Genomic DNA, 26,752 nt, shown 5'->3' with positions numbered 1-26,752 from the left:
TTAAGATAACGTATAGGTGTAATGCAAGACACCAACGAAACAGACCAGTGTAGATAATGCAAGGGGTTTATTCAAAAGGAAATAAACAAAGTCCAGGCAAACTTCACTGGTAACAAATAACAGGAATACGAAAACGAGGGGAAGCCAGGTGCAGACCCAATCCGTGCTTTAAATCGCTGTGCACACTTGCCAGACAAAAGGATGAGTCACGGGGGATTCCGGATCCTGGGTCCCACTGGAAAGGACGGAGTCCAGGTAACCTTCAGTCACTAGCACAAGTAGTTATGACCTGTATCTGGAAAGGGAAGGATAACAGTGGGCAGTGACCGCCCGGGGAAACCACCTTTTATGTGCCTGCTAATAAATCCCAGGACGCCAAGTGTCCACTCCCCATAGGTCATGAAACTGCCCTACACCTGTGTACAAGGCAATGGCTGGTCATTGGCCAATTAGACCAATTCCGGCCCCCTAATCTACTTTGAATTTGTGGCCAGGTGCTATTCTCATCACTGGTCGGCGAAGCGCATAAGAAGCACCTAATCACGACCACGCATCCCCTTGCAAACCCGTTCTCGAGCGTACACACGGACGCCCGACATGCTCAGCAAGAGTACGCGAGAGCGTCGACATGGACACCGAAGTGGAATCCGCAAGAGGTGCAAGACAAGCCCGACCGTGGCGTTCTGCCACTAGCCTGACCAACCTGTCCCCGAGACCCCGGCGGTCTTCCCCTCTGGCGCACATGCGAATGCATCCCCGTGTCGGTTCACAAAGGGGTCGGATCTGGTGTATCAGTGGAGACGCTCATAACCTGTCCGACCGATCCACGAGGACCCTTTTTTTGTCACACCGGAGTGCGAGACAGGTGGGGATCTTACATTACCCCCCCCCCCCCATCGAGGAGGCGCCTCAGAAGATTCCCAGCAAGCTTTACCCGGATTATCCCAGTGGAAAGCTGCCACCAACTCATCTGCATGCACCTGGCAAGCAGGTACCCAACATCTCTCCTCTGAACCAAAGCCCTTCCAGTCCACCAAGTACTGTAGAGATCTCTGGACAAAACGAAAGTCCAATATCCTGTTTACCTCGAACTACGGCACCCCTTGGACTTCCAGCGGGGGTGGAGTCCGAACGAAGGGGGCAGAGTCGGCCGCCGATTTGAGAAGTGATACATGAAAGGTGTTCACTCCTTGAATCGACGGTGGAATAGCAACCTTGTACGTAACTAGGTTGATCTTCTGCGTCTCCTGGTATAAACCAATGAATCGAGGACCAAACTTGGAGGACGGCTGGCGCACCAGAATGTTCCTGGTGGAGACCCACACTTGATCTCCCACCGTAAACTTGCTCTACGCACTGTAGATCACCAAATTTCTGTTGCGCCACCGCACTGCAGAGATTCCGTTGCGCCAATGACCAGATAGGACATCTATCCTCGAACCATTGATACACCACCAGTAAGCATCCAAGGACATATTAGACCACCAAACGTGGCTTTTAACCAGTAAAAGTGTTTTCTTAACCCTCAGATGCTCGGCAGACTTGGAGTCGTGAAGCTGTTGGATAACCTTAAACCGAAGGTTACCCGGCACAAACCATCGACCATTGGGCTTGTTTGGAGGACTCTGTGCCTGTGAAGGTTCGAGAAGAGAGGACAAGTCCTCAATTAACTCTGTGGCCTCTAGGGTAGCTAGAAAACATTTAGTCGGAAGAATAGTTTCTGGTTCAGAGCCCAGGAAGCAGTCTCAGGAAAGCAGCAGGACAGGGCATCTGCCTTCACATTTTTAGAACCCGGCTTATAAGTAAGACGAAAATTGAAGCGGGTGAAGAACAATGACCACCAGGCTTGTCGGGAGTTGAGTCTCTTGGCAGTCCCTAGGTAATCTAAATTCTTGTGGTCAGTGTGATCCTTAATGGGATGTTTTGCACCCTATAATCAATGTCTCCACTCTTGAAAAGCCAATTTTACTCCCAGAAGCTCTCTATTGCCAATGTCATAATTACGCTCGGCTGGAGAAAGCTTCAGACAGAAGAAGGCACAGGGATGTAACCTCTCAGGGACCCCAAAATACAGTGAAAGAACCGCCCCAATTCCGACCTCAGAGGCGACAACCTCAAGTACAAAAGGTCGAGAAGTGTCTGGGTGAGTAAGGATTGGTTCAGTGCAAAAAGCCTGCTTTAGTGTTTCAAAGGCTTTACCTGCCTCTCTCGTCCACTTTGTGGAATTAGCTCCCTTCTTAGAGAGGTTTGTGAGAGGTACCACTACAGCAGAAAAATTCCTAATAAATTTGCAGTAGAAGTTGGCAAAGCCTAAGAAACGCTGCAATCCCTTCAGATCCTTAGGCTGAGGCCAATCCAAGACAGCAGAAAGTTTGGATTGATCCATAGCCAGTCCCCTTTCTGAGATAATGTACCCAAGAAAAGGCAATTCCTTTACTTCAAACAGACACTTCTCAGGTTTGGCATAGAGGCGATTCTCCCTCAACTTCTAGAAAACATGACCTGAGACACCAGATCCAACGAGTAGATTAGTATGTCGTCTAAATAGACAACAACAAATCTACCCAAGAAATCCCTGAAGACATCATTGATGAACTCCTGGAAGACCGCAGGAGAATTACAGAGACCAAAAGGCATAACGAGATACTCATAATGCCCGTCCCGGGTGTTGAATGCAGTCTTCCATTCGTCACCTTCTCTAATGCGTACAAAATTGTATGCATCCCTCAAGTCAAGTTTGGTGAAGATCTGGGCCCCTGCCAACTGAGAAAACAGATCGTCAATCAGAGGCAGAGGGTACCGATTCTTCACCGTAAACCGATCGAGGGTGCGAAAATCGATGCAGGGTCTCAAACCTCCATCCTTCTTCTCCACGATGAAGAACCCAGCTCCAGCGGGGGAAGTGGATAGACAAATGAACCCCTTCGCAAGATTCTCTTTAATATAATCCAGTTAGGCCTGAATCTCAGGTCCAGTGAGATTATATAGATGTCCCCGGGGTGGCATGGTACCTGGCAACAGATCTATAGGACAATCATATGACCTATGGGGAGGTAACGCATCAGCCCCCTGTGGACTGAACACGTCCTGGAAGTCATGGTAATGCTGAGGTAATGCACTTAATACTTCCGTGGAAGCAAGCAGCAACTTAGAACAAATGCATTTAGTGAGGCATTCAGTACTCCACCGGCAAATCTGACCTGAGCGCCAGTCTACTACTGGATTATGGAGTCTCAACCAAGGGAGACCCAAAATCATAGGAGTGGATGCCATGTCCAGGACAAAAATGCTTAAGGTCTCCCGATGGTCAGCCCCCACTGTTACCGGCATCCCAGGCGTCATCCACACTGCACGACCATCCTGGAGAGGAGAGCCATCTATAGCGGTCACCGACAGGGTGGTCTTTGGCTGGATCAATGTAGTGAGACAGGTACCATCACTCGGCTTGGAGGAGAAATAATAGCCCCTAGGAGAATCTCCTCTAAGCCCCCCAGGGTCATTAGTTTCCCGCCGGCAGTAGGGGGCAGGTCTTAAAGAGATGACCTTCCCACAAAACAGGCACAGACCTTTCTGCTGGCGACAAGCTCGTTCTGCCTGTGTAAGATGGGAGGACCCAACCTCCATTGGATCTTCTACCGGTTTAGGGAGCCCTGGATGTGGCCTTGAAGGTTTAAAGCGAGATGACCATTCCAACTGCCTCTCATGGATCCGTCTGTCAGCATCGATAGCCTGGGAGATAGCTTTCTCCAAAGAGATGTGAGTAGGTGAGGCTAGAAGAAGATCCCGGACTGCCTCAGAAAGTCCCAGCCAGAAACAATGGTGAAGGGCTGCGTCGCCCCAGGTGGTTAAAGCTGCCCATCGCCTGAATTCTGCGGCGTATTCTTCGGCAGGGCGGCGACCTTGCCTAATGTGCTCAAAATGGGTCTCGGCAGTACGAGTACGATCCGGGTCATCATAGATAACGGCCATGGCATCAAAGAAAGCTTCAACTGATAAATAGACTGTGTGGTCCTGGGGCAAATTAAACACCCAGCGTTGGGGATCCCCATGCAGCAAAGACATTATGATCCCAATCCTCTGTCTGATATTGCCGGAAGCTATCGGCCGCAACTGGAAATATAAAAGACAGTTTAGGAAATCCTGTCTATCTCCTGTGAAGGAGTCAAGCAGAGGAATCTTTGGCTCCATTTGGTGTCTTGCGACGGTGATGGGTATCGTTGAGGCTCCTTTGAGCAGATGTTGAAACCTCCCCATATCGTGAGACAGTTGCTCCTGGATCTGAGCTGCAGCGACTGACGGCACATTAGGGTGTCGTTGAGACAACAGATTAACTGCTCCTGTAAATTCAATTAGCTGCTGCTGGATTTTTTCCATGGCAACTGTTGGTTGGGCCCACTGTTCTGTAATACAAGGCACCAATGAAACAGACCAGTGTAGATGAAGCAAGGGGTTTATTCAAAAGGAAATAAACAAAGTCCAGACAAACTTCACTGGTAACAAATAACAGGAATACAAAAACGAGGGGAAGCCGGTGTAGTCCCAATCCATGCTTTAAATCGTTGTGCACACTTGCCAGACGAAAGGATGCATCACAGGGGATTCCGGATCCTGGATCCCACTGGAAAGGACGGAGTCCAGGTAACCTTCAGTCACTAGCACAAGTAGTTATGACATGTATCTGGAAAGGGAAGGATAACAGTGGGCAGTGACAGACCAGGGAAACCACCTTTTATGTGCCTGCTGACAAATCCCAGGGCGCCAAGTGTCCACTCCCCATAGGTTATGAAACTGCCCTACACCTGTGTACAAGGCCTTGGACGGTAATTGGCCAATTAGACTGTTCCCATCACTGGTCGGCGAAGCGCATAAGAAGTGCGACCACGCATCCCCTTGCGAACCCATTCTTGAGCGTACACGCGGATGCCCGACAGGCTCAGCGAGAGTACATAGACACCAAAGTGGAATCCGCAAGAGATACTGGAGACAAGCCCGGCTGCGACGTACTGTCACTAGCCCAACCAACCTGTCCCCGAGACCCCAGTGGTCTTACCCTCTGGTGCACATGCGAACGCATCCCCACGTCGGTTTGCAAAAAAGTCGGATCTGGTGTATCAGTGGAGACACGCGTAACCTGTCCCGCCGCTCCACAAGGACTCTTTTTGGTCACACCGGAGTGCGAGATAGGTGAGGATCTTACAATAGGGAAATATATACCATCTCACTGCATACATTACCCTGACATTGCGGCAAAGAGTTATTTTTCTCCTTCTGTCCCCGTGTATTATTTGTGCACACGGCACCACTTCTGTATGTAATAAAGTGCTGTCTGTTACATTTAGGACAGCAGGGAATATTATGTGCTCCGCATGTAAAGTGCAATTTTTAGTCTTGGTTCCAATTAGAAATTCAGTGTGAACAGTATTTTTAGTTTATGTTTCATCCATCTAATACAAAGAAAAGTTAAGTTTTCTACACATAGTATAATCCGCACACATTGATTCGGGAAGACTGGTTTCTGGAAGACAACTAAAAATGAATCAGACAGAATAAATCTTTGATATTATATAAGAGCTGAGTACAAGTAGACTTTGGTGCTTGGCTATTTTGGTTGAAAATGTTCCATCATGTCTGTGCTGTGGGACTATTGGTCTTTTAGTTTATCTCTTTCTTTATATTTGCTGCCAACATACGTACATTACTAGAATGTGGCATCAGGAGGGTCTCCCAGAAAAACATTGCTTATGCAGCGTCCCACATATGTGTGTAAAAGGGACACTTTAAACATCTGCCTATTTATCTAATGTATTTGCAATGTATGGTATTTCCTATTATCAGGCTGGCAATGTCATTACACTCATTCACCCCTAGGTGGTGCTGGCGCCACTCATTTATATAGCGTGGGGTGTGTCTAGCTCAGGGCATTCCAACATTCCAGTGTAGTGTATTGTGGTGAGAGTGGAAAGCAAGTGTATGGACGAGAGAAACAGGACTTATCCACTATGTAGCTGCAATTTCTTTCCTCCGGGACCTGATCAATCCTGGAGAGGACAAACTAAGAGATATGAAGCAAGCCTAGTGAAGGTTAGAGCTGAGTCTGGCCTATGGACTTAACTTCACAAGCACAAGTGACCAGGAGTAACTTACCAAGTTCCTGGACACAACCGGATGACCAAGGTGCCAAGTTGTCCTTATTCACTAGAAGCCTTCTGGGATATAGTAAACCTGAATACTTCCGGAGAACATCCTGCTAATAATGTAGCAGAGAGTTTGCCTGCCAAGAGGGAGAAACACCCTTATCGGATAGAAAACAGTATATTTAGTACCTAAGTGCTATAGAAAGTGGACTTAAAGTAAACCTAATTATTCTTCGCCTGTAAAGCTAAAGTACTAGAGAACTCCTCAACTGACCATTGCCTAAACCTGGTAAAATTAATACTACTGAACCCTCGTCACAGTCCTAGGAATAAATAGATGATGGGATAGATCTCTGTATTGACCCCTGATATATTTATACATAGTAATTAGATCTCCCCTCAGTCATCTTTTATCTAAAGTGAATAGCCCTAATTTTGATAATCTTTCAGGGTACTGTAGTTGCCCCATTCCAGTTATTACTTTAGTTGCCCTCCTCTGGACCCTCTCCAGCTCTGCTATGTCTGCCTTGTTTACAGGAGCCCAGAACTGTACACAGTACTCCATGTGTGGTCTAACTGCCGATTTGTAAAGTGGTAGGACTATGTTCTTATCACGGGCATCTATGCCCCGTTTGATCCAACCTATTATCTTATTGGCCTTGGCAGCAGCTGCCTGACACTGTTTTTTGCAGCTTAGTTAGCTGTTTATTAAAATTCCTAGGTCCTTTTCCATGTCAGTGTTACCGAGTGTTTTACCATTTAGTATGTACGGGTGACTTGCATTATTCCTTCCCATGTGCATAATCTTACATTTGTCCATGTTAAACCTCATCTGCCACTTCTCTGCCCAAGCCTCCAATCTATCCAGATCCCTCTGTAGTAGTATACTGTCCTCTTCAGTGTTAATTACTTTACACAGTTTAGTGCGAAAATTGATACTATTTACTATGCAAGCCTTCTACAAGAGCATTAATAAATATAGGAGGAGAATAGGGCCCAATACTGACCCCCGAGGTACCCCACTAGTGACAGTGACCCAATCTGAGTGTGTACCATTAATAACAACTGTTTTCTATCACTGAGCCAGTTACTTACCCACATACAGACGTTTTCTACCAGTCCGAGCATTCTCATTTTATATACTAACCTTTTATGCGGTACAGTGTCAAATGCTTTGGAGAAGTCCAGATATACGACATCCATTGATTCGTGGCTGTCAAGTCTAGAACTTAACTCCTCATAGAAACTGATTAAATTAGTTTGGCATGACCGATCCCTTATGAAGCCATGCTGATATGGCGTTATTTGCTTATTTCCGTTGAGATAGCATTTCTTAGAAAATTAGATAAACTATCTGTGGATCACTTCAGCTGGACAAAATGGAACAGGTGCTCTTGGTCTAAGTGGCCCACCCAGCCACAAATAAATGGTAATAATATAAAGAAAATAGACCAGGCACTCTATATATGTAGCCAAGACGAGATATTCATTAATACATATAAAATCAATTGGAAAAGATGGCTAGTGTGACACGACAATAAAAAACTTGGCACAAAATAATTTGCAGCAATATCCAATGTTACATGTAATATAGCAGCAATGTAACAATGTTGCAACAATAATGTGACAATTTTCGCAACAATAACACATAAATGCAACAATGTGTCAATTAGTAGCAGAAGTTGGAGTTCAAACCGCAATCTAGTAGTAGCAGTAATATAGTCCAGCCATAAAAAAACGCATATAGATCATGCGTTTATGCATCCATACGGCAGGGAATATAACTAATAGCAGCATATAAATAGTTCCTCATGAGAAACCGCAACAAAGTCTTTACATATATTTCCAAATCCAAGATATCTTTGAATGTGCGCAATTCCGCTCCTGGCTCACTATACTGATGGAAACAGATAGGTTACCGGTCTTTTCAATCCTTTCAATATAACCGGAGAGACCAGCAGGTACAATACAGTAAACGCTCGTGGTGGCGTCCCACCACCTTGTAGTTCCTGATACGATGTTACCTTAATCTGGTCGCTTCACCTCTCTGAGATGCGGATTGTACGCTCGGTAAGACCAAATATTGCCAGAGCTTTTCTTCAGAAGCTTAATTCAAATCCAGGGGAGACTTTTTACAGCATGCCGGTACAAGGTGTATCCCATACGCGTTTCGGGGGTGTGCCCCTTCCTCAGTGGTAACCTTGCAATGTTTCCCCTCCTTCTTTTATATTCCAATCCAAGTAGGTATCAAAAACTGGACCGGAATCGCAATACTACCCAGGTGGATGCAAAACCCTGATTTACTATGATGCGGCTCTTGTGCGTTTACCATGCGTTTTTTATTGTCAAATTGCGTTTTTTATGCTATAGCTGCCAAAATGCAATATAAAACACAATGGATGTTAAAAAATATAAAATATATTCAATTTCACTAAAATAAATGGTAAAAACATCAATTATTCCACAATCTGATTAAAAACGTTGACAAATTGTGCCAAAGTGTATTCAGATAAATTAAAATACATGTTCAATCCTCAATGCAGTCACAAATATAGAGAAACTGTATCAAAATCACACTTTTTAAATGTGAAATCCAACTATTCCATAATAAAGCTCCTATGTATTACTTATATAATTTTTATTAGGTTATATTTTAATGTGGGATCTGATGGATGTTAAACAAATCCAGATATAGTGGATATTACATAAATCTGAAATATACTCAATTTCCCTGCCACACATGGTGAAATACTTCCTCAATCTAGTCGCCAGATATGGGAACAGATGGGTTCTCTGGTATGCTGTAAATACCTATAGAACAGGGGGGGGGGGGAACAAACTTTCATGTTCCCCACCGTGTTAAAAGAGAACACATTCACAGGAATCCAAACAGTTCCCAATCCGCGTTTAACCCATTTGGTGCTAATGAGCCGAAATCAAATATCAGTTTCGATTCTAATCTGGACATCTTTTTTATCAGATCACCGCCCCTCCAGTCTGGTTCTACTTTAGCTAAAGCTGTATATATCAAGCCCGTGGGGTCTTTATCGTGGCATGTTTTGAAGTGCTTTGACACGGTATGGTTCTCATAGCCCTGACGTATGTTGGCCACATGCTCAGAGACCCTTTTTTTAAGAAGTCTCTTCGTGCGGCCAACATATTGTTTCTTGCAGGGGCATGTCAGCAAATAGATGACACTCTTGCTATTGCAAGTCAAAAAAGTTTTTATCTCGTGTGAATAGCCATTACTATTAGAAATGACCTTCACAGTTTTTTTTAGGAAAATTTGTTATCTTGCAATTAGGGCATGAGTTACATCTATAGAACCCCTCAAAGCACAGCCAATGTTTGTCTTTCGGTTGATTCAATCTTTTAACTGTAGGGGCTATCTTTACGCCCAGATTGTCAGCACGTGTGTATACTATTTTGGGTTTTATTGGTAGCATGGGTCCTATGATTTTATCTTTCAATAGGAAGGGCCAATGTTTAGTGATACTGGCTTCCACTTCTTGTGCTGGGTATTAAAGGGTAACACAATCTGTAATCCTTCATGTGGCATCAGATCATTTTGAGGTTCTATCATTTTCTCCACCAAAAAAGTCTTTGCGGTCCAAACTTTTAACCTTATTCAGAGCTCCTTCAATACATTGGTTTGGGATAATTCTTATGCATAAACTGCTGTTTCAGGATTTCAGCCTCTTTCGTACAATGTATCGTCAATTGTGCAGTTTCTACTTAAGGGCGTCTGAATTGGCTAATAGGGAACATTCATCAGCCACCTAGGAAGGTGGTAACTGGAATGTAATATAACATTATTTTTGGCTGTTGGTTTGTGGTAGGTGCTACAGATCAATTTGTCTGCATTGACATCAATGTTCAAATCTAAAAATTCAATATGGGTTTTGCAAATATTTTATGTAAAATGGAGGTTCAGATTATTACGGTTAATCTCAGATAAAAACAAATTCAATGCTGAATCTGATCCCCTCCATATAAAACAACATCGTCTATGTACCGCCTCTAGAGCACCAGATCCGCCCCCAGCTTCGGTGAGATATTCTCATCCTCCTAATCCGACATAAATAGATTTGCATAACTGGGGGCGAATCTGGTGCCCATCGCGGTACCAGACTTCTGTAAAAAGAATTCCGTATCAAACATATAGTGGATACGTTTGATTTTGATGTGACACAGAATCATACGGACTCAGTGTCCAGGGTTTTTGGAGAGTTGGAGACCCTGTTACAAAAAACACTTAAACAGCGGTGGGAGATAAAATCTCTCACACAATACATTAAAAATGGGAATATTCCCAAGGGTCTACAGCTTTCCAAGACCCCGGCACAGGATCTATGTGAAGACAGATTTAATACGGAATGGAATCAATTATTGAAGAACCAGTCTATTGCATTGGTAGAACTAATTATTAGAAGGCGGACACAAATTGGAGGAGTTATCTAATAAAATTATAGAAATTAAAGGAAAGGTTGAGACATTTCCCAAAAATGAAGAATACAATACCTGGCAACAAAACATTTGTAGAGTATGGATAGATTAGAACAGGAGATTATTGACAAAAAAATGAAAAAGTATAGTAAACGACAAATGATAAATAATAGGGAACATACAGAAATTATTTCATTAGTAGAGAAAGATGAAACTCCCACACAGTATTCAAAAGTGAAAGCAAAAATTAAACATAGAGAGACACATAAGGAGATTCACAAGGAAATAAGAGATAAAGTCAAAGACAGGAATTACACTAACCCAGATATGAGCATTCAAACCTCAAATAAATATGACATTTTGGGCAGGGAGCCTTTTTTTAGATTACACTCCCTCCCCCCCCATGACCGAACACCGAACACGTGGCACCGAGCCCAATACTCTCCAAGAAGGATATCTTGTTTAGACCATCTAAATCCCCCAGTCCAACATACATACAATCTGAGAAACAAACCAACCACACAGAACTGGGATTACGGAGAGATACCACACAATTTAGCACCCAATCACAATCCCTATCGGAGATTCAACAGGACACCAGAGAGATCACACAGAACACCCGAGAGATCCCACAATTGGACACAAAATTATCAAGAACCAAGAGGAAAACAAGAAGGGCAAAAAGAAAGAAGACACAAACACAAATATTAGACACAGAATTGTCATCCCAAAGCCCTATAATTAATTTAAGTAAAACAAACTTGATACCATCTCAGGTTTCACTATTGAACAAGGGTCTCAAATTTGCTTCAAGTTCATGTCTGAGTAAATTTGAAACCTATGTGGGAGTTGAAAAATTTGTGAGGAAAATCTGCCTCAAGAAATATTTTTAAAAAACCCCCATTAATACCAATTTCCAGATGACACCAAGGTTCATCCATACCGAACTAAGCGTCAAATCGACTAAATATCCCAGAAATGAAATTAGCTCTGAAATAGAGGCCTTTAGAAAAAATGTAGAACGGGATATTAGATCTATGAGCAATGGGAATAAAAATAGATCAAACCTTTCGAATCAGGAAATCGCAGCTATTAAACTACTCCAAAAGAATGAAGTAATCACAATTCGGCGCGCGGATAAAGGCGGAGCTATAGTGATTTTGAATACAGAGGATTACAAAAAAGAATGTTTTAGACAACTAACAGATATGGAGATTTATACTAAACTGACTAAGGACCCAACAAATGAATTGTACCCACAGCTGGTGGAACTATGTGAGAAAGGTGCATGGACGAACATCCTATTGGAGAGTGAGGTGAATTTTATACTAAACACACAATGCAGTCTTCCGTTTTTTTATTATCTACTGAAGATGCATAAATGCCTAATAAACCCTCCAGGCCGCTCGATAATTTTGGGGATCAACTCTTTGACGGCCAATCTCTCACAATATGTTGATCGCCAGTTGCAGCCGATAGTTAAGGATACTAAATTTGATCTAAAAGATACTACACAAATAATTAAAATCTTAGAAAATCTCACAGTAGACCAGGATTGGGTATTGGGCACGTTAGATGTCCAATCTTTATATACATCTATTAGACACGAACAAGCATTGGAGGCATTGTCATCCCAACTACATAAAAGTGGTAGGCTTAAACCCATACAGATAGACTATATATTGGAAGCTGCCAATTTTATTCTTAAACACAACTATTTTACGTTTGATACAGAATTCTTTTTACAAAAGTCTGGTACCGCGATGGGCGTCAGATTCGCCCCCAGTTATGCAAATCTATTTATATCGGATTGGGGGGATGGGAATATCTCACCGAAGCTGGGGGCAGATCTGGTGCTCTAGAGGCGGTACATAGATGATGTTGTTTTTATATGGAGGGAATCAGATTCAGCATTGAATTTGTTTTTATCTGAGATTAACCGTAATAATCTGAACCTCCATTTTACATCAAATATTAGCAAAACCCATATTGAATTTTTAGATTTGAACATTGATGTCAATGCAGACAAATTGATCTGTAGCACCTACCACAAACCAACAGCCAAAAATAATTTTATATTTCATTCCAGTTGCCACCTTCCTAGGTGGCTGATGAATGTTCCTATTAGCCAATTCAGACGCCTTAAGCGAAACTGCACAATTGACGATACATTTGTGAAAGAGGCTGAAATCCTGAAACAGCAGTTTATGGATAAGAATTACCCAAACCAATGTATTGAAGGAGCTCTGAATAAGGTTAAAAGTTTGGACCGCAAAGATTTTTTTGTGGAGAAAAGGATAGAACCTCAAAATGATCTGATGCCACATGAAGGATTACAGATTGTGTTACCCTTTAATACCCAGCACAAGAAAGTGGAAGCCAGTATCATAAAACATTGGCCCTTCCTATTAAAAGATAAAATCATAGGACCCATGCTACCAATAAAACCCAAAATAGTATACACACGTGCTGACAATCTGGGCGTAAAGATAGCCCCTACAGTTAAAAGATTGAATCAACCGAAAGACAAACATTGGCTGTGCTTTGAGGGGTTCTATAGATGTAACTCATGCCCTAATTGCAAGATAACAAATGTTCCTAAAAAACTGTGAAGGTCATTTCTAATAGTAATGGCTATTCACACGAGATAAAAACTTTTTTGACTTGCAATAGCAAGAGTGTCATCTATTTGCTGACATGCCCCTGCAAGAAACAATATGTTGGCCGCACGGAGAGACTTCTTAAAAAAAGGGTCTCTGAACATGTGGCCAACATACGTCAGGGCTATGAGAACCATACCGTGTCAAAGCACTTCAAAGCATGCCACGATAAAGACCCCACGGGCTTGATATATACAGCTGTAGCTAAAGTAGAACCAGACTGGAGGGGCGGTGATCTGATAAAAAAGATGTCCAGATTAGAATCGAAACTGATATTTGATTTCGGCTCATTAGCACCAAATGGGTTAAACGCGGATTGGGAACTGTTTGGATTCCTGTGAATGTGTTCTCTTTTAACACGGTGGGGAACATGAAAGTTTGTTTTCCCCCCCTGTACTATAGGTATTTACAGCATACCAGAGAACCCATCTGTTCCCATATCTAGCGACTAGATTGAGGAAGTATTTCACCATGTGTGGCAGGGAAATTGAGTATATTTTAGATTTATGTAATATCCACTATATCCTGGATTTTCTTTAACATCCATCAGATCCCACATTAAAATATAACCTAATAAAAATTATATAAGTAATACATAGGAGCTTTATTATGGAATAGTTGGATTTCACATTTAAAAAGTGTGATTTCGATACAGTTTCTCTATATTTGTGACTGCATTAAGGATTGAACATGTATTTTAATTTATCTGAATACACTTTGGCACAATTTGTCAACGTTTTTAATCAGATTGTGGAATAATTGATGTTTTTACCATTTATTTTAGTGAAATTGAATATATTTTATATTTTTTAACATCCATTGTGTTTTATATTGCATTTAAGCAGCTATAGCATAAAAACCGCAATTTGACAATAAAAACCGCATGGTAAACGCACAAGAGCCGCATCATAGTAAATCCGGGTTTTGCATCCACCTGGGTAGTATTGCGATTCCGGTCCAGTTTTTGATACCTACTTGGTTTGGAATATAAAAGAAGGAGGGGAAACATTGCTAGGTTACCACTGAGGAAGGGGCACACCCCCGAAACGCGTATGGGATACACCTTGTACCGGCATGCTGGAAAAAGTCTCCCTGGATTTGAATTAAGCTTCTGAAGAAAAGCTCTGGCAATATTTGGTCTTACCGAGCGTACAACCCGCTGATGATACTGGACACAGAGTCAGCCGATATCTGCTCGATTACAGACCATCAAGTCCGCATCTCAGTATAGTATAGTGAGCATCAGTATAGTGAGCCAGGAGCGGAATTGCGCACATTCAAAGATATCTTGGATTTGGAAATATATGTAAAGACTTTGTTGCGGTTTCTCATGAGGAACTATTTATATGGTGCTATTAGTTATATTCCCTGCCGTATGGATGCATAAACGCATGATCTATTTGCGGTTTTTATGGCTGGACTATATTACTGCTACTACTAGTTTGAACTCCAACTTCTGCTACTAATTGACACATTGTTGCATTCATGTGTTATTGTTGCTAAAATTGTCACATTATTGTTGCAACATTGTTACATTGCTGCTATATTACATGTAACATTGGATATTGCTGCAAATTTTTTTGTGCCAAGTTTTTTATTGTTGTGTCACACTAGCCATCTTTTCCAATTGATTTTATATGTATTAATAAATATCTCGTCTTCGCAACATATATAGAGTGCCTGGTCTATTTTCTTTATATTACTTCTTAGAAAACCTTCAAACAGTTTACTCACAACAGATGTTAAACTTACCGGTCTATAGTTTCCAGGCTCTGTTTTCGGACCCTTTTTGAATATTGACACCACATTTGCTATGCGCCAATCCTGTGGGAAATTCCCTGTCAGTAAAGAGTCCGCAAATATCAGAAATAAGGGTCTGGCTATGACATTACTTAATTCCCTTAGGATACAGGGGTGTATGCCATTTGCACCTTACGGTGCTGGCGTCACGAACACAGGGGCCCAGCCACCAAACCACCTTAAACACCTATACCATCAAGGGCATCTCAACTTCCATCTGGCTGGTGTTCCCTGCAATAGAGCGTGCCCCGGAGGATTTAGTACTGTCTTCCCCATCACTGTACGCCGGCCCAGGTAGGCTCTGCTAACCGTGAGTAAATGAACTACTACCCCCATCGGCCTACAGTAGCCTCACGTGTTGCCCCTGCGTACCCAGTCGCTGCACTTGTCACCCTTATTTATAGTTGAGCTGGAATGATGCTTGCTTTGTAAATTTTAGTTATTTTTCCTTATAACTTTTCACGTTTGAATTTAGCTCTGCTACATGTGTGGATCTTCAACACAACTATTTGTCGTAGACTCATATACAGAGACAATGGGGCTTTGATTTGAGGTCTGATATGGGGTCTGATTTGAGGTCTGATATGGGGGTCTGATTTGAGGTCTGATATGGGGTTCTAATTTGAGGTCTGATATGGGGTTCTGATCTGCGGTGAGATATGTGGTTCTGATTTGAGGTGTGATATGGGGGTCTCGTTTGAGGTTTTACATGGGGGTCTCATTTGAGGTCTAATCTGCAGTGTGATAAGAGGGTTCTATTTTAGATCTGATATGGGGGTCTGATCTGAAAGGTAAGGGGGTATTTTTTTAACTGGCACACATTATAAGGTGGTATTTTTTGTATAGGCGCACATCATAAGGGGATGTTTTTTTGTATTGGCGCACATTTTAAGGTGGGAGGATGATGAAAAAGATGGAAACTAAGATGTCTGTTGGTCAAACTCTGCAGAGACGAGAGATGGCTGAAAGAAAGCATCATAGTAGTCTGGTTTGAATGGAGAAGATAAGGAAATAGAATGTCTGTATCCGAGGAGATATGACAAGAGGTATGTGGCACTGTATTACCCTGTATGTTTTGTAGCACTGTAACATAATGTTTTCCAAGTATGTCTTTAACAGTAGGACTGGAGGGAAGGGGTTAGGTTAAGAATTTGGAATGGGGGGGGTGCTGTTTCAATTTTTGCCTTAGGCAGCAGAAAGGCTAGATACCACAAAGTACTGAGGGAAGGGGGACCCAAGCTGAATTTTTGCACCAGAGCCTATGAGCCTTTTGCTACTCCCCTGGATTTGTTACATGGTGAAAGGTATATCCCATCCACCTCCTCATGCATGTTATGACCACTTAAAGGTTCCAAGCACCTGAGCTCTGTAGCAGACAATGGAGCGGGAATGGATTGAGAGCCACTGGAAAGAAATGGATTGACAGTCACTAGAATATCCTAGGATGGAGGCTAAAGTTGTGTTAACCAGCTCCATTTTGGTCTCTGCTGTGAGATTCTCTTCTCTGTATGTAATCATGTAAACTGCTATTTTTTATAATAGTGATATTTTACACTCACCTAAAGAATTATTAGGAACACCTGTTCTATTTCTCATTAATGCGATTATCTAGTCAACCAATCACATGGCAGTTGCTTCAATGCATGTAGGGTTGTGGTCCTGGTCAAGACAATCTCCTGAACTCCAAACTGAATGTCAGAATGGGAAAGAAAGGTGATTTAAGCAATTTTGAGCGTGGCATGGTTGCCGGTGCCAGACGGGCCGGTCTGAGATTTTCACAATCTGCACAGTTACTGGGATTTTCACGCACAACCATTTCTAGGGTTTACAAAGAATGGTGTGAAAAGGGAAAAACATCCAGTATGCGGCAGTCCTGTGGGCGAAAATGCCTTGTTGATGCTAGAGGTCAGAGGAGAATGGGCCGACTGATTCAAGCTGATAGAAGAGCAATGTTGACTGAAATACCCACTCATTACAACCGAGGTATGCAGCAAAGCATTTGTGAAGCCACAACACGCACAACCTTGAGGCGGATGGGCTACAACAGCAGAAGACCCCACCGGGTACCACTCATCTCCACTACAAATAGGAAAAAGAGGCTACAATTTGCACGAGCTCACCAAAATTCATGCATTGTTACCACTGTGCAGGCTGGTGGTGGTGGTGTAATGGTGTGGGGGATGTTTTCGGGGCACACTTTAGGCCCCTTAGTACCAATTGGCCATCGTTTAAATGCCACGTGCTACCTGAGCATTGTTTCTGACCATGTCCATCCCTTCATGACCACCATGTACCCATCCTCTGATGGCTACTTCCAGCAGGATAATGCACCATGTCACAAAGCTTGAATCATTTCAAATTGGTTTCTTGAACATGACAATACGTTCACTGTACTAAAATGGCCCCCACAGTCATCAGATCTCAACCCAATAGAGCATCTTTGGGATGTGGTGGAATGGGAGCTTCGTGCCCTGGATGTGCATCCCTCAAATCTCCATTAACTGCAAGATGCTATCCTATCAATATGAGCCAACATTTCTAAAGAATGCTATCAGCACCTTGTTGAATCAATGCCACATAGAATTAAGGCAGTACTGAAGGCAAAAGGGGGTCCAACACCGCATTAGTATGGTGTTCCTAATAATTCTTTAGGTGAGTGTATATTAGTTATATTAGTGGCTTACATTGTACACCAATCTGCTGGTGGCATGCACATGTACCTTAGGCCAGGTTCAGAATGTGTTAAAGTCTTCTGCTGAGCTTTCCGTCAGTGGTATACATTGAGTAATCGAAGAGTCACTGCAATGTGGAAAATGGAGTCCTCACCGAACTCCGTTTAACTTGTTCTCCATTCATTTCTGGACAGAATAGCACTATTCTAGCAAAACAGACATCAGGTCAGAGTCTAAAGATTGATCCTTTGAACTGGGTGTGCCCAGTTGACCCATCATGGTGGATGTTTTAATAATATTTTTGTGTATTCAAATGTATACCCCCTCAGTGGTAGGCATTAACGCAGCGTGAAATTGGCCTTATATGCAACTTGTTATAAATATGGCTAAAATGTAATAATAATCCCAATGATCATACTCACTTGGCTAACCATAAACCACAAAAGCCAGAAGGTGAAAACACACATCGAGGTGTTGCGTCCTGGCCATCTATTATTGCACCTTCTCATGGAGTAGGATATCTTTTGCCTGACAAAATAGGTGTCTGGTCGAGATTGTTAATACAGTAATGACTATTTTCATTATCAATCTATAGTCACACAGTGGTATTTTCCCTTTGTAGTCATACTTTCTATTATTAATATGTTTTTTCTAATGTGATCAAATATGTTATTACTGGTATTACCTGGTCACATGTGAAGATTTCCTCAGGCTCTCATTTTTTGTATTTTAACTATGTTTGGCCAAGTGAAGTTCTGTAGGTGATTAATATATCATGCCTCGTTCTGCTTTTTTTAGCTGTTTTATCTGATTTTCCATTTATCCCACATTGATCTAATAAAGCTGAGATTTTTATATACAGTTCTAGATCATTGTCTTCCCTTTATTCTTTGGTTTTGTTATAATGTGGTGGGAAGTTAGAAAAAAATTCTAAATGGGGTAGAATTTTTTATCACAGTCCCTATGCAGTAAAGATGATATATTAACTCCATTTAGCGGGCCAGTTACAGCAATAGTACATTTTCTCTTGTATTTTCAATAAAAAAAATATATATATATTTTCATTATCATATTCTGACCCCCATAACTTTTTATATTTTTGTCTATGGAGTGGTGTAAGGGCTCATGATCTGTAGGTTATATTACCATTTTGGGGTGTGTATGACCTTTTCATCACTTTTTATTCTTTTTCAAGGAGGGGGGGGTAAGCGACCAAAAAACAACAAATCATCCATTTTGATTTTTTTTCTACTGTTACTCCATTCACCATGCAGCATATTTACTTTTATATTTTAACAGTTCTGGCATTTTATGACACAGTGATACCACTGGACTTTACATATTTTATTTATGTTTCTTATTTGTAAAATCAGGAAAGGGATTACATGAATTTAATATTTAATAATTGAAAACACTTTTTTATTTTTTTATTTTTTACTTTTTTCACATTTATTTTATTCCCCCTAGATAATTGTCTGATCACTTCTCCCATAGACTGTAATGATTTACCACAGGCAGGGCTTGATAGAAACTTTGCTATATATAGAGGTCCCCAGGCTGCCAAAGCAACAGCAGGCTTCCACAATCTCTTCGTGGATAAGCCGTTGAGTCACTGGGAGTGCCGCACTCCCAGTAAATGACCATTGACCACTGAGATGTCTTGGTCCATGGCATTTGAGGTGTTAAAAGTCTGCTATGTAAAACAATCTATAAAGACCGCGAATTTTAGGATGAGGTAAATAAAATTTATGTGAGAAAAAAAGGCAAGGAAGTATATAGGAACGGTTCTATTTCTCCTCTTTATTTTAATCTACTTTCAATACACCCCATATCTGATATCACTGTAAGTTATCTATTGGTTTCCACTTGTAAGAAGATGGCACAGGTACTGTGGGAAAGGAGTTCAATGATCGGGCGGGTACAGGGGCAGTGGGTGATTTATGTTCCCCAAAATATTACTAATAATAATGTTAATCCCCTCCTGACGAAGCGGTAACACGTGAAAAGTGCGTCGAGGTACAGGGCAGGACCACTGATATCGTCCCTCTATTGGTATGGCATTTTTTCATTATCAATGATTGTTCTATCTATCTTATTCTGAAGTGCTTAGATACATATATACTAATAAGTTATTCAAGATTACGGTTATACAAACTTCACTACAGATTTTAGATTAGTATATATTTTCCATTATTTCAGTGCCATGGGTAATGTTATTGATTATTTTATTATATATTGATGTGAGAGGGACGTGTGGTGGTTCTAGCCCTTATTGGTATTCTCCTTAACTATCGGGGTCACTTTGATTATTTTTTTATCATATATTCAATAAGTAAATGTTTTTATGGGTAAACAGTTCATTGGCTCAGTTGATGATTAATAGTAGTAACTGGGCTATGTGGCGAAGTTACTGATAGTACTATATGTAATCATATTAATAATAATGGCAGCTCGTCTCACAAAACAATAAGCCCTCACACACTCCCGGCCTCTCTGTGCAGCAGCCCCCAGAGTGCAGCGACTGTTATCTATCCAGCGCCGATCTCCTGGCTCTGGGGGGTTTACAGCCACTAGATGCCATTTCTTTGTGACCTAAAGGACTTATACCCCCGTGACTAGGGTTGTCACAATACCAACATTTTGATTCAATTTCGGTCCCATAAAAAAGTAATTTATAAATTTAATGTTTTGGTGTTTTTTTAAACTATTTATTTAATAACTATTAGCCCCCTTATGGGGCTAGAACCTGGGATTTTTTCATCCCTCGTCCTATGCACCCTAATAGAGCTCTATGAGGCTGCATAGGATCTCACATTGTCCCTGCTGCCCTGGGCTTTGTGCACACGGCAGCGGGGAGATTACCATGGCAGCCATGGATGGCTTCAGTAGCGTCCTGGCTGCCATGGTAACCGATCGGAGCCCTGAGATTTCACTGCTGGGGCTTCGATCAGAAGCTACCATTGCACCACCAATGAAGAGGGGAGGGGACCCTGTGGCCATTACCACCAATGATTATAATACTGGGGGGCTTTGGTGCACTGCGCCACCAATGATTATAATTTATAATACTGGGGTATGGGGGGTGCACTGCGCCACCAATGAATGTAATTAACCCCATAATACAAATTTGGACTGCGGGTGCCAGCCATATCACACAGCCAGCACTCGGCCTCAATGACAGGGATCCCACTGAATGGTGCCAATTAACCCCTCAGGTGCCGCATTTGAGGGGTAAATTGCTTTGGTTCGCAGGATTGCCGCTTCCTGTCATTGAGACCGGGTGCCGGGTATGTAATACGGCCAGTACCCGCAGTCTATATTTGTATTGAGGGTAATTCTCATTGGTGGCGCAGCAGCCACAGCCCCTCCCCTCCTCCTCACTATTACCTTCTCATTGGTGGAGCAGCTGCAGCCGGATCACAGTGGGGAGGGAGTCTCCTTCTCCACTGTGCCGCCTGTAATGTGCGCCGAACGTTTTAGAGGCATTCAGCACTGTGACGTGTGTCTGCCCCTATGACATCACTAAAATACACCAGTATTTAAGAAATGGCGATATCGCCGTTTCTTAATACCGCGGTATATCGTTAATACCAGTTTATTGCCCAACCCTAGGCGGAAATAATTGAAAGTCTTCATTTACCGAGTGCAAAAATGAAAAGCAGCACATTCATCAGCAGCTGGTACAAAGTTCACTTGCTCTACTTGCAGATGATGGGGTATGGTGGCTGGCAATGCAGCAAGGATGACACTCAGAAACTTGCCAGCTGATGCTGTCTCTCTATGGGTTCCCTTCCCTATGACTCTACTCTGGCAACTGTGACTGCAGGTATCCACTGTATGATACAGGCCTCCAGCTATGCCTGTCCTGACTCTCATGATGATGTCTTAAATGTGTTTCCCACCACTTTTTCAGCAGAGTCTTTATAGCTCGGATGTTTGATCACTCTACTAGCTAATACACTGCAACTTGCTAATCTTCTGTAGCCTAGAACCCTGCAGGCTCTCTGGAGTAGTGGTCCTCACAGATGAGCTGCCTCTGGGGCCACATTCCCCCTCACTCCTCACTCTCCATCTTTAGACTGACTCTTCCTACCTCAGTCCCACTCTTGGCAGGAAGTTGGACCAGCCCACTCCTACCAAGAGGGGAGGAATGGATTGGTAATTTCCATTCCTATTACCAAACATTACCAACCATACTGCATCTGCTGGTGAATCAAGTGCATAACATGTCATTACATTCACATTGTATCAGAAATATGGGCAATACAGTAAAAAATAAAAATAAATAGTCATATACAGACGTGGACAAAATTGTTGGTACCCTTTGGTCAATGAAAGAAAAAGTCACAATGGTCACAGAAATAACTTTAATCTGACAAAAGTAATAATAAATTAAAATTCTATAAATGTTAACCAATGAAAGTCAGACATTGTTTTTCAACCATGCTTCAACAGAATTATGTAAAAAAATAAACTCATGAAACAGGCATGGACAAAAATGATGGTACCCCTAACTTAATATTTTGTTGCGCAACCTTTTGAGGCAATCACTGCAATCAAACGCTTCCTGTAACTGTCAATGAGACATCTGCACCTCTCAGCAGGTATTTTGGCCCACTCCTCATGAGCAAACTGCTCCAGTTGTGTCCGGTTTGAAGGGTGCCTTTTCCAGACTGCATGTTTCAGCTCCTTCCAAAGATGCTCAATAGGATTGAGGTCAGGGCTCATAGAAGGCCACTTTAGAATAGTCCAATTTTTTCCTCTTAGCCATTCTTGGGTGTTTTTAGCGGTGTGTTTTGGGTCATTGTCCTGTTGCAAGACCCATGACCTGCGACTGAGACCAAGCTTTCTGACACTGGCTAGTACATTTCTCTCTAGAATTCCTTGATAGTCTTGAGATTTCATTGTACCCTGCACAGATTCAAGACACCCTGTGCCAGACGCAGCAAAGCAGCCCCAGAACATAACAGAGCCTCCTCCATGTTTCACAGTAGGGACAGTGTTCTTTTCTTGATATGCTTCATTTTTTCGTCTGTGAACATACAGCTGATGTGCCTTGGCAAAAACTTCGATTTTTGTCTCATCTGTCCACAGGACATTCTCCCAGAAGCTTTGTGGCTTGTCAACATGTAGTTTGGCATATTCCAGTCTTGCTTTTTTATGATTCGTTTTCAACAATGGTGTCCTCCTTGGTCGTCTCCCATGTAGTCCACTTTGGCTCAAACAACGACGGATGGTGCGATCTGACACTGATGTTCCTTGAGCATGAAGTTCACCTTGAATCTCTTTAGAAGTCTTTCTAGGCTCTTTTGTTACCATTCGGATTATCCGTCTCTTAGATTTGTCATCAATTTTCCTCCTGCGGCCACGTCCAGGGAGGTTGGCTACAGTCCCATGGATCTTAAACTTATGAATAATATGTGCAACTGTACTCACAGGAACATCTAGTTGCTTGGAGATGGTCTTATAGCCTTTACCTTTAACATGCTTGTCTATAATTTTCTTTCTGATCTCTTGAGACAGCTCTTTCCTTTGCTTCCTCTGGTCCATGTCGAGTGTGGTACACACCATATCACCAAACAACACAGTGATTACCTGGAGCCATATATATAGGCCCAATGGCTGATTACAAGGTTGTAGACACCTGTGATGCTAATTAGTGGACACACCTTGAATTAACATGTCCCTTTGGTCACATTATGTTCTGTGTTTTCTAGGGGTACCATCATTTTTGTCCATGCCTGTTTCATGAGTTTATTTTTTTACATAATTCTGTTGAAGCATGGTTGAAAAACAATGTCTGACTTTCATTGGTTAACATTTATAGAATTTTAATTTATTATTACTTTTGTCAGATTAAAGTTATTTCTGTGACCATTGTGACTTTTTCTTTCATTGACCAAAGGGTACCAACAATTTTGTCCACGTCTGTATACCCCCACTCTGAGGCATTACACCAGCTCATTAAGTTCTGCAAAACACACATGATGTCAAAATGCTTACTCCACCCTTTGATAAATAACTTTAGATTCCAAAATGGGGTCACTCCTTGTGGGTTCCATTTATAATTTCACCCCAGAGCCTCTACAGTTGTCAGCAGAAGCTATTTATGTCCAGGCAAAAGATTAAGGCTACATGTTGATTTTTTTCTAAAGCCAATCACTATACCCCTAGGTGAATTCCTTGAAGGGGTGTAGTATCCAAAATGGGGTCACTTATTTGGAGATTCAACTGTACGGGTACCTCACAGTGCGCAAATGTGTGAAGAAAACCGAGCTCGAAAAGCAAAATTGCGCTTCTTTCCTTCTGCTGCCTGCCATGTATGCATACAGAAGTTTACGTCTATATTTATGGCATTTCCGTACCCAATCCCACTAACAATTTAAGAAGTGTGGTGTGAGTCTCAGATGGCACACACTGGGCACAGTATATTGGGCACAGAAATGCCCTTCTTCACAGAGCCCCTGGTGGTGGGGATGAACTGGGCCGAGGGCTCACTGGTCGCACCTCCAGGAAGGTCCCGGTACACTTGGCCCCTACCTGCAGAGAACCACACTAGTGAAACCACCAGCAGAAACAGACAACAGAACTGGAACCCAAACAAACACAGGACATGGATAAGACAATAAGACAAACGGGAACCAGCATAGAAGCAGATGCCTGGACCCCAAGCGGGATGGAAGCAGGGCGGAGGCACACAGAGAACCCAGGGGCCCTCTCACAAAGAGATGGCAAACACAAGAACAGAAGCAGTAGGCACTACAGGACAAACAAGGACTGAATCAGAAGCAGTAGAGCACCGCCAGGCTGGACATAGGACAGGATCAGAAGCAGTTTAGCACTGCCAGGCTATCAAATGCAGTTGGAGCATTGCTAGGCTACACAAGGAACAGAGTGGATCAAGACACAGAACAGAAGAATAGGCAAGGCATGGACAAGGATAACAACATAAACATACAGGACAGGTACAGAAGAACAGACAAAGCAACAACACCATCACCAGGCGACACCACACAAACAAGGGCAGATGGCAAACCCCCCTGGGTCAGCAGCAAGGTGCTACACTCAGTAAGACACAAGACAGACTGACCTCCTAGGTGAGCAGCAAGGTGCAACACCCGGCAAGACACAAGAAAGACTGACCTCAAGCCCCACAGCTCAAAGATAGATATAGCTGGATAACGAGGGCACCCGATAAGCCGCACCCAGGAACAGACCAGGGGATGTTAACCCCATCAGAACCAGGAGTACCAGAACCATAGAACAAACAATACAGGCCACAGCTCACACACTACACCGCAGCCAGCACGCAGTCCCAAGCAACCAGCATACACCGGTGTCGGCATGCAGCCAGTAAGCAAGAGAGCATGCAGCCAACATACACTGCCAAAACTGTCACAATGAACCGTACCATGACATAGATCCTGTCTTATCCATAAAAGAGGTGATATGATTACAGGCAGGATTAGAATGACAGATAAGCAGGTAACTGCAGTAAAGTGATCTGTACAGAATTCGCACAGAAAACTGCAGAATTTAGTTTAATTATAGATATTGACATGGAAAATTTTAAAATAAAAATCAACAAAAAATATTTTAAAATATGTTAAACATAAAAACACGATTTAAACAATAGGTCATTTTCTGATGACACATTCCCTTTAAGGTTTATTTTGTGACTTGCTGTATGAGGCACTTACACTGTTTCCATTATATAATACGTGTACTATGTGGAAGATTAGTCTACAGATCACAAGGATCAATCATGTGATAACCTGTGTCCGTTCTGTGTTTGTCATATTCCTAAGTACCCTCTACTGAAAAAGATCTATACCAAAGTACCCCAAGCGTATGTTCCTACACTGTGCTGCCTTTTAAAACTACAGCATGAGACTAATGTGAGTACTCCCTAGAGACATGGCATGCACCCTCTGATTACATGTACCACAGGTTTAATTCTAGGCTTTAGAGCAGGGATACACAACTATTTTTTGGTCTGGGGGCCACATTATCACATTGATCTATTTAAAGGGGCTGCAAAAAAAAAGAAAAGTTGATCTGCGCTCATTTGTATCAGCCTATTACACAGGCCGAAGCAAAGTGAATGAAGAGTAATGATTCTTACCATAATCTTTCCTCCCTCATTCAGTTCTATTGATGATCGGCAGCACATCGCTGATTACAAAAGAAGATGTGCTGATGATAATCGTACATCTTTGATTCTAATGAAAGATACAAATCAGTCGACAAACAAGTGATTGTGTAACACCCTGCTATTGTCTTTTATGTGCTAATATGTCATCTGTGTATTTTATTCCAGGTCCTCCACAATGTACATTTGCATTAATGTTATGTAACTGTTCACATGTAATATGCCTGGTTCACCAGCAGGTGGCAGCAAACACGGCAGAGCTGTAAGTTGAGAGAATAAAGGCGGGGGTGGGGACCAGTTTCTAGTTAGTCTAATTGACCCCCAGCTAGGGGAAGGGTGTGCAGGGGCAAGTCTCTGCTGGATGTGCCCATGCCAGCCAGAGCACCTGGCCATGGAGGCCAAAGCTTGAAGCCTCAGGAGCCAGGAGGAAAGTTGCATTGCATAACCTAGAGTCAGACTACCGAGAGAAAATGCAGCATCAAGAAGAAAGCAAAGATACTATTTAAGCTTGTCAGTACAGCAGAGTTAACCAGAAAGAGAGCAAAGTTGAGTTTGCCTGCCAGTTATATGCTAAAGCCTGCTGGAACCAAGACAAAGCCTGCAAAATGTTTTGGAAAACCGTTTATTCAAGTAAAGCTGCCATTGAGCTTCATCTCCAGGTCTGGACTCAATTCTTTTCAATCTATAATTTATTCCCCTTATTTAATGCTTTGGAGCCAAAGCCTGGGGTCCAGCGGTATCCAGGTAGGAGCACCCTGACATGCATAGAGAGACATTTAGGCTGCACTACACAACTCGACATTCCTATTAAACCTGATACGCGCTATAGAGGGCCCTGGGTGGAGGCGCACATTGCAATTTTGGCATCACAAACAGGATTTACTTTTG

This window comes from Bufo gargarizans, chromosome 3 (assembly GCF_014858855.1).
Source record: "Bufo gargarizans isolate SCDJY-AF-19 chromosome 3, ASM1485885v1, whole genome shotgun sequence".
NCBI lineage: Eukaryota > Metazoa > Chordata > Amphibia > Anura > Bufonidae > Bufo > Bufo gargarizans.
The sequence above is the reverse complement of the archived record's forward strand: the minus strand, read 5'-3'. Positions refer to the sequence as shown.